This window comes from Alligator sinensis, unplaced genomic scaffold (genome assembly GCF_000455745.1).
Source record: "Alligator sinensis unplaced genomic scaffold, ASM45574v1 scaffold545_1, whole genome shotgun sequence".
NCBI classification, from domain to species: domain Eukaryota; kingdom Metazoa; phylum Chordata; order Crocodylia; family Alligatoridae; genus Alligator; species Alligator sinensis.
In genome coordinates, this window is record NW_005842209.1 from 312,273 (window position 1) to 327,672 (window position 15,400).

Below are 15,400 nucleotides of genomic sequence, written 5' to 3' on the forward strand. Positions count from 1 at the left end.
TCTGTTTTGCTGGTAGTCTGCTCGCTCTGACAGCTCTTAGCAGCTCTGCATCTGTGGCTCCTCTACATGGTGCAAGCCAACTGCACGAGAAGTTGGGGTGGTCAGCACAAAAGCAGGTTATGTTGAAGGACGTAGCATTGTTTGAAGATCTCGTAAAGGTTAACGTCCATATAGTTATGCATAAGGAGAAAACGGGGTGGAGTTTCTTTAAAACACACAGTACGCCCTGGTACCCAAACACCTGTTTCCTTATGTTGCATGATGAGCATTATTATGGGGTTCTGGATGTGAAAAAATGTCTTGCCCCAAAAACCTTTTGCAATCTTTGTCAGGCATTGTACAGCCATAGCTACGCATGCAGGTTCTGGTGCTGCCTCTGTCTGACCCCAGACTGCGCAGATAATGTGGGTAAGGCACAGAGGTCTCCTAACTGTAAACTGGTCTGTCAGTCCTCAGGGTGCTTAGAGAGAGACCGAGTTCTGGCTTCTGAGAAAAGGGTTGACTGTTTGTCTAAAACATTGTGCTATGAATGTAAATCTTATGTGGACAAAAACCACGAATGTAAGGGGAGGCAATGCAAACAGTGCTATGGGCAGATCAAGGATGTAGACAAGCACCAGTGCTTTATGCCCTGGATTACTAAACCTGAAATAGGGGAGGGCTACATTTTTTATGATTTTGAATGTATGCAGGAGACTGGGATGCACATACCGAATTACTTTTTTGCAATGGAGTTAGCTCTAGAAACCCCCTGGGAGGGTAAGACCCAAGAGACAGAGCAGACTTGGGAATTTAAGGGTGAAGATTGCCTCTCAGACTTTATTAAGGTCTTTATCAATAAAAAGTATCAGGGCTACACATTCATAGCTCACAATGCCAAGGGCTACGATGGCTACTTCATTGTTAGCCAACTATTAAAAGAAAAAATGGCCGTGAATCTCATCACCCAGGGAGGTAAATCATGTGCATAGAAGTCACCAGCCTGGATATCCGTTAATAGATTCTTGAATTTTTCTGCCTATGAAACTTAGCAAACTCCCCCAGGCCATGGGTTTTAAAGAATGCAAAGGTCATTTCCCACATTTTTTTTAACGCACGGGAAAATCAGAATTATGTGCGACCTCTCCCTGAAGCAGAGTACTATGGGGTTGAGAGCATGATGCCTAGCAAGAGAGAGCAATTTTTAGATTGGTATCGGGACAACTGTGATAAGACCTTTTGATATACAAAAAGAGTTGGCCTATTATTGTCAGGGGGATATAAAAATTTTGAAGGAGGCCTGTCGCTTCTATAGGGATGAGATCATGAAAATGACTTCGCGGGTAGAGATGGTGAAAAAGGAGGGTAAACTAAAACGTGTAAATCTCTGCATAGACTCTTTCCAATATATCACGCTGGCTTCTGTGTGCATGGCCATGCACAGGTTTATGTTTTTGAAAGACCAGACCATTGCACTACTTCCCCCCAGACAACGATCACAGACGGACAAAGAGATTTTCAACCCCCGCTATCCAGTGGCTCATGTATCTCTCTGAAAAAGAAAATATTCAAATTCAGCACACCTTACAGGGTGGAGAATTTCAGGTGGGGGGCTATTTTTTAGATGGCTATGCCATCATTGATGGAAAACCCACAGCCTTTGAATTTAATGGTTGTTTTTTCCATGGCTGTGTCACCTGCTACAATGAAAATGAGTGGAACCCTTTGACAAGGACAACTTATGGGTTTTTGAATTGTTAGATGCAGTACAAGGCTGATTTACCTTAAGAGAGTGGGGTTTACCATCAGAACCATTTGGGAGCATGAGTGGAGGATTTTGTTACAATCAGATGGAGAGCTCTCTGATTTCTTAGGCAGAGCCCAGTTGCCTTCTCCTCTGACACCTAGGGATGCTCTCTTTGTGGGGAAGACTAATGCCGTCTGGTTATATTACAAAGCTAACCTGGGTGAGCAAATTCACTATTATGATTTTACCAGTCTCTACCCCTTCATCAACAAAACATGGGAATACCCTGTTGGGTACCCCGAAATCATTTACGACAATTTCGGACCCCTGTCAAGCTATTTCGGGTTGGCCAAGGTGAAATTGTACCCACCATGCGGGCTCTTTTCCCCTGTGTTACCTGTCGGGGTGAATGGGAAACTCCTGTTCCTACTGTGCCGCACCTGCACAGAAACAAACCAGCCAAAATGTACTCACACGGACGAGGAAAGAGCCCTCCTGGGCACTTGGTGCACACCTGAATTGAACAAAGATATCACAAAGGGGTACAAAGTAGCTAAAATCTATGAGGTCTGGCATTTTCCGGAGATGAGTAACAGACTTTTTGAAAAATACATAGCCCCCCTCCACCTCCGACAGAAACAGGAAGCCTCGGGGTATTCCACCTGGTGTACTGACAAAGAAAAGCAAGAACAATATGTGGCCAATTTCTTGCAAAAAGAAGGCGTGTCTTTGTGACCTGAGCATATTAAACCAAACCCCGCAAATCGGCAAATTGCAAAATTATTTCTAAATTCTTTGTGGGGTAAATTCAGCCAGAGAAGAAATCTCCCAAACACCAGTATTGTGAGAGACCCTGAAGATCTCTTTGGCTATCTCTTTTCCCCCACTTATGACATTTCCTCCTGTGACTTTATTGATGATGAGGCAGGCTGCGTGGCTTGGAAGCATGCCGAAGAGCGTTATACATTGTCAGGCAACACTAACTTCTTCATAGAGTGCTTCACTGCAGCATATGCACGTTTAGAGCTGTATGAGTTGTTAGACAGCCTGGAAGACCGGTGTCTATACCACGATACAGACTCTGTGATTTTCGTGAGCCGTGAGTGAGACCAGAACCCCCTGCTTGGCGATTATTTAGGTGACCTCATAAGCGAGATCGCGCCAGATGAGCATATCACAGAGTTTGTGTCAGCAGGCCCCAAAACCTATGGGTATAAGCTGTTGGGAGGAAAGGTCTACTTAAAAGTCAAGGGGATTACTCTGAATGTGGCCAACTGTGAAAAAGTCAGTTTTGAGAGCTTGAAAGAGCTGGTTCTTGATTATGGGGCAAACCCTGCCAGGGACATCCCTAAAACCATTGCAGTAAAACTGAACTCGATTGTCAGGAATAAACAACACTGGACGATAGAAACCAAAACTATTAAGAAAATACAGAAAGTGGTTTACAATAAAAGGATCCTTGCAGAAAACTTCAAGTCCCACCCCCACGGTTTTTGAATATGGATGTGTGTTGGAAGCAACCCTTTTCTGTGATTCTTGCAGGGCCTAGCAACTGTGGCAAAAGTTACTTTATAAAAAACCTGCTAGCTAATGCTGATAGTTTGTTGTCTCCAACGCCTGAGAATATCATGTGGTGTTATAGCTGTTGGCAGCCTTTGTATAAAGAATTACTTTGTAAATACCCTTTTATCAAATTTGTGGAGGGGGTGCCGCAGAGTCTTAATTATGACCGCTTGTTTCCCCTGAATAAAGTAAATATGGTTGTGGTGGATGACTTGATGGACCCTGCTTGTGAGAGTGGTGAAATAGAGAGCCTTTACCAAGTATGTACATCACAGGAACCTTAGCATCACGTATATAGTTCAGAATGTTTTCTGCCAAGGGAAAAGGAGCCGCACCATCACCCTCAACACAAAATACATAGTTCTGTTTAAAAACCCCAGGGATAAGCTGCAGGTGGTATCTCTGGCAAGACAGAAGTACCCGGGCAAGACCCAATTCTTTCTAGAAGCTTTTGAGGATGCCATTAAAAAACCTTACGGGTATCTGGTGATAGACTTAAACACTTCTACCCCTGAGGCTTTTAGATTAAGAACTGGGCTTTTCCCTCCTGACCACCCGGCAGTTTACACTTTGAAAAAAGTGGTGGGTGGAAATAAAAAGAGATGTTGTAGCAGCGGGGTCTTTTTTAGCTCCTGAGCCTGCAGAAGGGAACATGTCTAACCGCGTGAAGAGAAATTTGGCTGTCTTAAAACTGCTTGTTCAATCCTCCCCCCAGCAGAGGAAAGCTATACTCTGCTCAGCCTCTGAGGATTTAGTAGCTGCCATTTCAGAAATTGCTCTGAACACCCTAAAAGGAAACATCCCTTTGACACTCCACCAAATCCACGTACTGAAAAAGAGACGCGGAATCATAAAAAACCTAAGTAACAAAAGACTCTCTCAAAAAAGGAAACAGCTGGTGAAACAGTGTAATGAGGTTATCGGCCCCCTGTTAAGTTTTGCCATCGCTCTGATCATGGGACTTTTGACTAATCGGTGATGGAGTATGCAGAAAATATGTACCTGGCGCCCAGCCACCAGCTGGAGCAATTAAGGACTCCTCCACTACCTCAGGAAAATATCAGAACTGAGGCAACCCATTTATTGGATGCTGAAATGAGGGACATTCTCCAAAGGCCGGATTTAACAGAATATGATAAAGATAAATGGTATGCCGCTGTGCTTCAAAAATACCTGGTGCACATGAAGCAAGGTGATCTGGATAAAGGGAAATTAACCCTGTTTATGCCAGAACAGAACCCCTTAGAAATGGCAAAACCCCTGGATACACCAACAAATCCTGACCCCCCTGTTCAGGAAGTGTTGGATAACGCACCCATCTGATACAGGAAAAATGCGAAAGTGTTGCACAGCAAACTGAGTCAGCACAAACATATTTCTTTTTCGGATGATCAAGGGGGGTTTGTGTACAAAGGAACGCTCATCAGGGGTTATAACATGTTTGACTTAGTCCAGGGGGCCCTCCAGACTCTCACCGGTTCTAGTAAACAGCCGCCTAAAGGCTGGGACATCTTTATGAAAGCCCTGGCAGAGCTGAAGGTACCATCTTCTCTTATGGGCAGTACTGCAAATTGGGCTCATTTGGAACACCTGAAAACCTCTGCTGCAGGACAAGAAACACCATCACCAAAGAAGCAAGAGGTTGTCTCTAAAAGCAAGTGGATTAGCATGTAAAGTTTTACACTGGCAATAAACTATTCTACACTGCTTCCAAATTTTGTCTACAATGTTTTTTTTAATGTGATATGGTGTAAAGGAAAAGAACATACACATTTTTTCTTTTTTTTAAAAAAAAAAAACACCAGAGGGGGGTGGGGTTCTTTATATAAATAACATTTTTGTGGAAGTCACTGCAAGAGACGCATGTCTGGGCATGTTGAAACAAGTTTTGGGCAGGTCCAGACACATGGAAAGACTTGTATTTACTATTTACAAACTGCATCACTATGCGGTCATTTTGTACTAAATCATCAGAATACAATTTTAAAATGTGTTCAAATGACATCCCCTTGTTCCGGTGGTGCAGGAAAAACACACAGTGGTATCCACAGGCAATAGAGGTGGGGTTTTGTAATTGTTTCATCTGAAAAGCATTGATGGTAGCATTTTTATTTAAAAAGAACATAATACTCTGAGGAAACAGAGCGCTGCTTGGGGGGGTGACCGTATAAATCAAAAAACTCTCCTTGGTTCCTATCCACCAGGTAAACAGCCAGCCAGTGTTCTCCAGGTTGGTTATCTGGGTGCGTATTGACTACCAGGCTCAGGGGTCTTTGAGACAGCCAAGCCTTAGGGAGCCAGTCACAGGGGAACACATCTAAAAAAGTCTTTTTGGTATAAGGGTCTGCAGATAAAACTCTGGAGAGCTGTTCGCTGTCCATCTTTACATGTAGTCAAACAGCACGTTTCTCCTCTGGTTTATCTCTATAACATTGTCAAAGACCCCATACACGATCATGTTGACAGTGATGGGCAAAGCCCTTGCAAAGCATATTTCTGCTCTCAAGTTTCCGGTTTTAATCAAGGAATAATGGTCAGCACATTCCTGGTCAGGAGACAGGTCAAAGGCAAACAAGGTGTACCCCTGGGCAAACTCCTCACAGTTGATCAATAGGGAACTGTCTTTCATATGCTTACCAGCAGTCTGTACCAGCTGCATATATTCTCTCACACAGTTACCATTCTCAAAATCAGGTTGTAGTGGTTTTGCTGGGATTTGTTCTCCATCAACATACAGGGCAACAAAATTAATATTGTAATGTTTAAAGTTGAAGGGGTTCTTAGAATAGTTCCCGCTAAAGGCGTCGTCATCCACAAACCCGATAACAACGAGCTTGGGCAACTGTCCCAGAAACAGATTCTCCTGATTACTGACCCGACTGCCAGCAGGGATGCTGAACACTTTCAGACCTGTGCGGTCTATGGGGTATTTAGTATTGGCTGTAAGCAAGGCCTCTGCATGACCCAACCGGACACCCGGAGTCACCTTCACTTTCTTCACAAAAAGTGAGGCATACGTGATTTGTAGTTTACACTGTCCAACCGCCAGGGCGCCCATCAAACAGAAGGTGTCTTTACTGCGAGTCAGTTTAATTTTCACATCCATGCCCTTCAACAAAAGTTTTTCTTGAAAAAAAATCACTGTGGAGGTGGCCTAGCAGCTCTACCTTTCTGCTCCCAGCAGTCAGGCTTGCCCATCTCCTAAACCCGTGGTTATCACCACCCAGGGGGACCGCTTCATATTGTCCGGGGATGTCTTTGTAAAACAGACCAGCTGAAAACCCCTGTAAAGGGTTTTTTTTTAACAGTGGACCTGGGTAGTAACCCCAAAATATAGGCTAGTTCACCACCAGTAGAAAAAGCACAAGAGTTATCGCTGGCTTTCAGTTTAATTTTTCTGCTCACTTGATCATAGAAGATAACTAATTCAGGCGGGGTAGGGTGACTGGCAATGATATTATTCATAAGATCCAACAACTCTGTAATGGATGAATAATATCCTGGCGCAGGACACCCCCCCCCCCCCCCACCCTCTTTTTTTTTTCAGAAAAGATTTCAAAAGAGGTGTCTTCATTGATGTTGTTCCAGCTGTGCGGGTATTGTATTTCTGCTAACCCTACCTCATTTCCCCAAAAGATCCAGAGGTTTAAGCAGCTGTATGGTAAAGTTCGAGCTGGTGTTCTGCGGGAAAACCTTGACGCAGGCATTACTGGGTAAAGTGATGTAAAAACCACCGTCGCTCATCTTGCTCTTGCAGCAGCAGTAATGTCTTGTCTTTTATTCCAAATGTTACAGGTTTGGGAGGCTTCTACCCAGCTATTAAATTTAGCTGGCCACCCTAACCATTTCACAAGTAACTGTTTCTTTCCCTGCTTTCCTTTCTCTGCTAGGACTTTTTCAATCCTATAAACTTTGTCCTGTTTTGGGTTCACTTTCTGTAATTCTTCAGGATAAAAAGAACCCACGATTGGCTCATCTTTGTAATCTTTTAGGCGGTAGAGGGGGGTCTGCACTCGCTTAGTGACTTCATCCACTGTGAAAATTTCATCGGTGAATGTTTGTTCATAACCTTTTTCAAATCTCCCTTTGGTTCTAGACACCCTCAAGTGGTCTCCTTTTCTGAACAGGGGTGTTGCTGTTTTTGTTTTAAAGTAGTCTCCGTACACTGTTTTCCACACGCAGGGAGAGTTTGAGGAGTTCACATCAACAGGCCTGGCCCGGATAGTTCTGTGAAAGCTGTGGTTATAGCTCTTTAGAAACTCTGGTAACACATCAATGTAGCGAAAGGTTTTGTGGGCTGTAAAATACCTCCACTTCTTTGATTTTAACATTCTATTAAACCTTTCTACAACTGCTGCTTTCACTTCATTATTTGTAACAAAATGGTGGACATTATACTCTTTTAGCAGTTTGCTTAAAGGCTTATTTAAAAATTCTTCGCCCTGGTCAGTCTGCAGTTTTTCAGGTACGCGACCCATTGAGAAAATGCTTTTAAAGGCCTTGGATATTTCACCCGTCAATTTGTCTTTTAGACCCAAGGCCCAGGCATGCTTGAATAATATGTCTATCACTGTTAAGATATACTTAAAACTACTGTTGTGTTTGGAGAACTGTTGCATATCTACAAGATCTGTCTGCCATTGTGCATCCACATCTGAAACAACAGTTTTGTTTCTTTTAAAATGTCTTCTTGCTTGTTTGTGTAGGGTGTAAGCATCCTGATCTGAAAGCCAGGCAGTTACCTGGCTTCTATTCAGATTCTTAATCTGACTTTTAGCTGCTTCAAAAAGAGAGTTCACCCCACCAAAACTACCAGCTTCCCCAGGAGAGTAATAAATTTCCTTTAACAAAGACCCCCTTGTAGACATGACTGGTCACTGTGGTACCCACCTCACCAACACACTTATGGAGGATTTAAAGGTCAGATGACAAATTTAAATAGTGGCAAAACAAGATTTATTAGTGAAAAGCAGCACATACAGGGTTATTCAGCCATGTCTTGAACCATTCTCTTTTAGATGCACAGAAAACCTTTCTCTGAACAGGTGGGATGCTCCGTAACCTCCATAGGTTCATACCCCTGCTCCACAGGACTCTGGGGACTCAGACAAAACTGATACATGCATCTTCAGTCTTGTCTTGAACCCCTCTCTTTTAGACATGAACAAAACCAGTTCACACACGAGACCTTTATTCTCATAGATCCACCAACACGTACGTTTTGAAAGTTCTCCATCAAGACATCACCTACCTGCGAAGAGATGAAAGAGTTAACATAGGCTCAACCTGTTACCATAGAAAGCCATCCCCTCCAAAATAATTCTAGGCTAGTTACCTCAGCAGAGTCTTTGGGGTTGAGGTTGTCTGCCACTCCCAGGCTCTCTGCCTGTGGCTCTGATGCGGTCTGTTGTGGGTCTGCCACAGTCCCCAGATCTGTTTTGGGAGTCTGGGAATCTGTCTCAAACACTGAGATCTCACCCATAGTGCTGCTGAGAGAGGTCTGAACAGTGCCTGAGGCTTCCAAAGCGTAAGAATCCATATTTGCTTCTGCCTGTATTAGCGTGGTCTCAGAAAACACGCGGCCTGGTTTGGAGGGTTTTTGCAACAGGATTTAGACAAGAGGCAGACCAGGGACTGCCAGCCTAGGTCCCACCTCCCACCCCTATACTTGCCCCGTCATTGGCTCAGTGGCGTTATCGGGTGGAGGAGTTTCCTGGTTAAGGAGCGACCGTTCTGATGTCACAGGCCATGTGATGGGGACAAGGTGTTCTGGGATGCAACATGGTGGCCAAGATGGCCATGCAACAGGATTTAGACAAGAGGCAGACCAGGGACTGCCAGCCTAGGTCCCACCTCCCACCCCTATACTTGCCCCGTCATTGGCTCAGTGGCGTTATCGGGTGGAGGAGTTTCCTGGTTAAGGAGCGACCGTTCTGATGTCACAGGCCATGTGATGGGGACAAGGTGTTCTGGGATGCAACATGGTGGCCAAGATGGCCACCAACATGGCTGTCTGGGGGTTGTGCTTGGTGAGGTCACCGGCCATGTAATGGGAACAGGGTGTTCTGGGGTGCAACATGGTGGCCAAGATGGCCACCAACATGGCTGTCTGGGGGTTGTGCTTGGTGAGGTCACCGGCCATGTAATGGGAACAGGGTGTTCTGGGGTGCAACATGGTGGCCAAGATGGCCACCAACACAGCTGCCAGGGGGGTTCAGGGGTGGAGTTTCCAGTGGCAAAGGTCAGGGGTTAGGGGCGGGACTTCCAACTGCAAGATGGCAATCAAGATGGCAGATGGGGGCGTGTCTAGGGGTGGGGTTGGGGTGGAGCTAGGGTGGGGCCAGGGGTAGGGCCGGGGGTGGGGCATGTGTCAGTGGGGGGGGCTTGTCAGTTTGACAAGATGTGTACCCTATATACTACTAGTGGGTAATAAAATGGATGGGAGTCAGCAGTGTGCCCTGGTTGCCAAGAAGGCTAATGGCATTAGTAGGAGCATTGCAAGCAGATGGAGGGGAGTAATTATTCCCCTTTGTTCTGCACTGGTGAGGCCACATCTGGAGTATTGTGTCCAGTGTTGGTCTCCCTATTATAGAAAAGATGTGGACAAGTTGGACAGTGTCCAGTGGAGAGCAACAAATATGGTTTGGGGGCTGAGGCACATTTATGAGGAGAGGCTGAGGGAACTGGGTTTATTTAGTTTGGAGAAGAGAAGACTGAGGGGAGATTTGGTAGCAGCCTTTAACTGCCTGAGGGATAGTTCCAAAGAGGATGGAGCTAGGCTGTTCTCAGTGGTGACAGATGGCAGAACAAGGAGCAATGGTCTCAAGTTGCAGCAAAGGAAGTTTAGATTAGATATTAGGAAAAAAACTTTCTCATTAGGAGGGTGGTGAAGCACTGGGAAAAGTTACCTAGAGAGGCGGGAGAATCTCCATCCTTGGAGGTATTTAAGGCCTGTCTTGACAAAGCCCTGGCTGGAATGATCTAGTTGGGGATGGCCCTGCTTTGAGCAGGGGGTTGCACTAGATGCCATCTTGTGGTCCCTTCCAATCTTAACTTTCTATGATTCTATGGCTTTAGCCAGAGGTTGGCAAATTAAGTCCTGTGTGCTGGATCTAAGTCTTCAGAGACACTGATCTGGCCTGTGGAGTAGAGGCTGCAGTGGCATTCAGCAGTAGTGGGGTTTGCCTGTGCTGCAGCCAGGCAGCTGGATGCTTCATCTATGCCATGCATTGGCTGGGCAGTGGAGAAGCTGGAGCTGGGTCCTAGAGGCAACCTGTCTTGGACCAAGCTGGGTTATTCTGGCTCTTTGCTGGAAATCGCTGCCAGCCCCTGACTTCAGTCATGTCACTCCCTTTTGTGTCACTGACTGCAGGAACTGGTGTGCCTTAACCATACTAGCCCAACAGGCAGTGAAGCTTGGGCAGACATTTTGCTTTGACTTCTTTTTAATGTAATTTAGAATAGTAGCCATCTTCCAGTATGGTGGTACATGGATTATTTGGTTTCTCTATTCCATTCTCTCCCTCATATATGGGGATTGGTTTCTGCATATCCATCCTCTTATGTTTATTGGTATTTTCTGCTAAGCTAGTTATAGACATGTTTATTATCTTTGTCTTCTCTCTACACTTATACCATTCAGATAGACAAATAACATTTAGACTTGTACCTAGATACTGGAACAAAACCTACATATGCCAAACATTGTACAGGAATGATACGGATTTTTGTGGATTATATCCTTTATTGAACTAACTGCATGGTTGAAATAAAGTTAGACAGCCCTTCTAATGCAAGACGTTCTTGATCAGATTATGTTCTGATATTTTATTTTGTTTGTTTGTTCTTATAGTTCTGTATCTCAACACATGGTTACTGATTTCTTATGTGATTGCTTTTGGTTTTAGAATATACCTTTTATAGTCTTTAACTTGCTTATTGTCAATGGCAGACGTGATATCAGAGCATTTGACCAAATAGGCAGACCTCTTTTCCAGAAGGGGTGGGGGATCTGTAATTTCTGAGCACGTGGCTAGAGCAAGGGTGTGAGTATCTAAAATGGCAAAATGTCCTCTGCTAAGATTTGGAAAGTCCTGGGTGAGATGGGTAAGGCCGGCGCACCACAGGTTGAATTGGTTCCTGGAACATCTCAGGAGGTGACAGGAGTTTGGGGCTAAAGGACTCCCCTGAACTGTCTTTGGAAGGCACGTGCGGCCAAATCTAGGTTCAGGATTTATGACAGTGATCTCTTTTATATTATCAGTGCACTGAAGAATGCAGACTAATACATTCACCAAACTTTTTTGGACATGGGTGTTAACAGAGCAATAGGTGGATTATGATTTGCTTGCTTGACAGACAGAACCTTCAATGTATTCAATTGCAGAGAGATCCTTCCAATTTATAACACATGAATAACTTTCCTTTAATGCTCATAATGATTTACTTGACAGTTTAATTAAAAAAGAAAAATGTTCATATGGTAATTTTCTGTTTACTGAATGCTAGCAGTGCTTTACACCTGCGTGCATGTGAAGAAAGTAACTTGGGGCTTGATTCTCCATGTATTTATTTCCATTGGTTTTGCATAAGGATTAAGTTGTAGACTTTGTGGGTGCATCCATGTGTGAAATTAATGCACCTGAATAAACTCTGGAACGGTTCACGCTGGAGTTTATTGCTCTCGGGCGCCACATTTACACTTGCACCCAGGACCGCAGTGTGATGAGCTGGGGTGGTGTAGCCCTGGCTGGCAAGGGACCCAGGGGGCAGCCTGACAGTCTGAGGCTGCTCTGACCTGACTTGGTGTACTTCAGAGGGTCTGGCTGGTGCATGAGGGTGCTTCAGTGCAGCGGTAGCTGGCAGGCAGCCCCCACACTGAAGCATGCATATGCCCCAGGCAACCCTGTCAGTGCCTACACATGCATTACAACATGCTAAATAATGCCACCACAGGATAGTGGTGGCATTATTTAGTGTGTCACAACTTAGTGTAGATGCTGACAGGGCTGTCTGAGTCATGTGGTGCTTCAAAGCAGCCTCGGGCTGGCAGGCTGGGCCCTTGCCCCCTAGGGCCCTTGCTAGCCAGGCCTGCGCCACCCCAGCTCAACATACTGAGGTCCCAGGCACATGTGTAAATGTGGCACCCTGGAGCAATAAACTCCAGCGTGAACTTTGCTGGAATTTATTCAGGTGCATTAATTTCATATGTAGAGGCACCCACAGGGTCTTCAACATAATCCTTATGCAAAACAAATGGAGATAAATACAAAGCAAACACAAGTACTATCCTAAGGCAGCATTTATTAGTTTACTGTGGCCTCATAGGGCTATATGTGTAGACACTGAGACTTTACTGCTGAGCTAATTAATCAACTCTGCAGTAAGTATCTCAGGTAAATGTGCCCAGTGAGTCAGAAACCTGTGGTCCCTTGTTAGCACGATGGGTCCTTAGTCCCACTGGGGCTATGGGTTCAATTGGAATGCAAACAAAAAAAAATAATTATTTTTTTCCAGTATATAGAGTCATAGACATTAGGGGCTGAAAGGGACCTCACAAGATCATTGGGTCCAGGCCTCTGCCCAAGGGGCAGGAAGTCAGCTGGGGTCAAATGATCCCAGCAAGATAGGCATCCAAGTGTTTCTTAAAAGTGTCCAGAGTAGGTGCTTGCATCACCTCTGGGGGGAGTCTATTCTAGGCCCTGGGGACTCAGACGGTAAAGAAGTTTTTCCTTATGTCCAGCCTAAAACGGTCTTCCAGCAGTTTGTGACTATTGGACCTTGTTTTCCTTAGGGGTGCCCTGGTGAACAGACATTCTCCCAGATCCTGATGCACACCGCTTATGTACTTATAGGTTGCTACCAAGTGACCCCTGAGCCTTCGTTTCTCCAGGCTGAAGAGTCCCATGGCTCTCAGCCTCTCCTCATAAGGCCTGCTCTCTTATCATCTAATCATGCACGTGGCTCTCCTCTGGACTCTTTCAAGCTTCTCCACATCCTTTCTAAATTGTGGAGCCGAGAATTGGATGCAGTACACCAGCTGCGGCCTCACCAAGGCTGAGTAAAGTGGGAGGAAGACTTCCTAGGTCTTGCTTGAGATGCATCAGTAGATAAAAGCTAGTTTTATTTGCTTTGCTGGCTGCAGCATTATGTCGGTGGCTCATGTTCATTTCGTGATCGATCATAACCCTCAAATCTCTTGCAGTCATAGTGCTAGCAAGTGTAGCACTGCCGAGCGTATAAGTATGATATAGGTTTTTTCTCCTGAGGTGGAGCACCTTGTATTTCTCCATGTTGAATGCCATCAGGTTTTTTCCAAGATCTTTCCAAGGACTGAGGTCAAACTGATTGGCTTGTAGTTCCCTGGATCTTCCTTCCTTTCTTTCTTGAAGATAGGCACCACGTTGGCCCTATTCCACTGTTCAGGAACCTCTCCTGAGTGCTATGAGTTCTCAGGTATCCTCGCCATTGGCTGTGCTATGATGCCAACCAGTTCCTTTAGCACTCTTGGGTGCATTCCTTCTGGGCCAGCTGATTTATGGCTGTCCAGCCTTTCAAGGTGTTCCCTCACAAGATCTTTGCAAGTGTTGGGCGTATGTTCTCCCTTGCCCTGGTAATCCTGCATCTTGTCAGGCAGGGTAATTCCCTTGGGCTGGTGGAAGACCGACAGAAAGTAATAGTTAAAGAGATTAGCTTTTTCCTGAGTGTTGGTTGTCAGCTACCCCATTTGGTTTAGCAGGCATCCAATGTTGCCCTTGTTTTTTTTTACAACTTCCCATGTATCTGAAGAAGGACTTTTTATTGTCCTTGATTCCTGTAGCCAGTTTGAGTTTGGTTTCAGCCTTGGTTTTCCTAGTTCGCTCCCTACAGGTGCGTGGCAGTGCTGAATACTCCTCCTTAGTGGTGTTTCCTGACTTCCATCCTTTATAAGGATGGTTTATCCTTTATAATTGATACCAGTAGGTTTCCCCACCCCCCTAGATTCTGGTGAATCAGGTGAATCAGTCTCTTTCCCTCTGTGGTTAGAAATCTGTCCTTAAAGATAGGGGCAGGATAGGGGGCAGTTAGAAAGAAGGCAGGGTCTAGCTTTTGTTGTAAAAATAGCGACAGCAATGCAGCCTATATGTACAGAGATGGTTGGGAGGCAGAATTCATCCCAGCCAGTAGTGTAACTGATGGGGGTGATCAGGGTAGTATTCAGGAGGAAGTTGGGGGCGGGGCACAAAAATAGCTACTACTGTAGCTGGTGGCTGGTCACATTGTTGAACTCAGCCCTGTACGAAGCTGCCACCTGGAGCATAGAGCTGCCCTGTCATGCCTCTAATCCGAGTGCTTCCAGCAGCACGGTACAGTTTTTTTTCACTATTTTTCTGGTGACTGTCTTTTTCTCCACTGACTAGAAGATTAAATGCTCCTCTGAATGTTGGGCTAGATCTCAAACAGCTGAATGTAATGCAGCTGGAAAAATGAAGACCGGATTGGTCTGGCATTGATGTCAAAAGTCTGCTTGAATCTAACAGCATATTGGGCTAGAGTGGTTAGCATGAGTTTTGATTGCCAACAGCAAACAAGGGAATACTGTGGTTAGCAGCACTTCTGACCACCTTTGACCTCCTGTTCCCTCTTTTCTCTTCCTCCCAGCCCAAATGATCAGGTACCAACCTAAAGTTGGGTTGAATGGAGGCTAGCCTTGGTCTGAGTCTGAAACAAGGGCTCAAACTTACTTTTGTAGCCTTAGCAAGATGCCTTAACTGTTCTGTCACCACGCTCTGGCTTGCTGCTCCCTAAATGATAGCATTCCTTTTGCATTGTGGAGGAACAAATGGACAGGCAGCTTTGACTATCCCTATTGCTTATCTTCATCCTGTGTCTCCTGTCACAAAAGTTGTGTGAACGCTGCTCTGAAAAAACCTTTTTCTGGTGTTAGAGAAGAGCTCCATAGAGTTGAGACCAACTGTAATTTCTCTTTCCTGTTTATAGTAAGTTGGTAATATTCCTGGAGTGATTTAGACTAGTGTATCTTTTCAGATTTAGACTACTATATATGAAAGTCATTACTAAAAAATAAACAAGATGTGATTTATTTCACTGAGTTCTTCTGAATAGCAGGAA